A 518-nucleotide genomic window follows, 5' to 3' on the forward strand; every position below is an offset into this window, starting at 1 on the left:
CACCCTTTCCATATTTGTAAAATGACTGAGACTACATAAGTGTGTTCCTGAACTAAAGGGGTTCATTTTCATACAGGTTTTAATATATTCCTATGTTTCAGTGTACCTACATTCTTGTCATGTAAATCACATATGTGGCAGAATAGGGCTCAGTGTTATGTTAAAGGTGAAATCTGGCTTGAATTTTGAATTACATTTCCAAAGAATGACAGATTATTCACAAAAAGGAGGAAAATTCCTTTCAACACACAAAAAAGAGAAACAGAAAACCAGAACAGAGAAGCAACAATAAAATTAATGTGTAGTAGAGCAAACAAACTTCAATAAAATCAGGAGGCAGCAAGAATGCAGATTTAAAAAAATATATAACAAGAGCTGTCATTTTTCTCAAAGCAGTAAAGGAAGAAAATATATTATATTAATATTCTTTTTAATTACTATTTTCAAGGCTTATAAAAAAAGGCAAGCACAGACATGAATTGCACTTTATATAATGTACAAAAATAATATATTTAATA

General features: G+C 29.5%; 1 protein-coding gene across 1 annotated transcript in view; it reads right to left on the reverse strand.

The window, feature by feature from the left end:
- Positions 1 to 518, reverse strand: part of LOC119589491 (transmembrane protein 104-like) — a 100,597-nt gene that overhangs the window by 11,945 nt on the left and 88,134 nt on the right. The gene's annotated exons all lie outside the window — the stretch shown is intronic.

This window comes from Penaeus monodon, chromosome 25 (assembly GCF_015228065.2).
Source record: "Penaeus monodon isolate SGIC_2016 chromosome 25, NSTDA_Pmon_1, whole genome shotgun sequence".
Lineage (NCBI taxonomy): Eukaryota > Metazoa > Arthropoda > Malacostraca > Decapoda > Penaeidae > Penaeus > Penaeus monodon.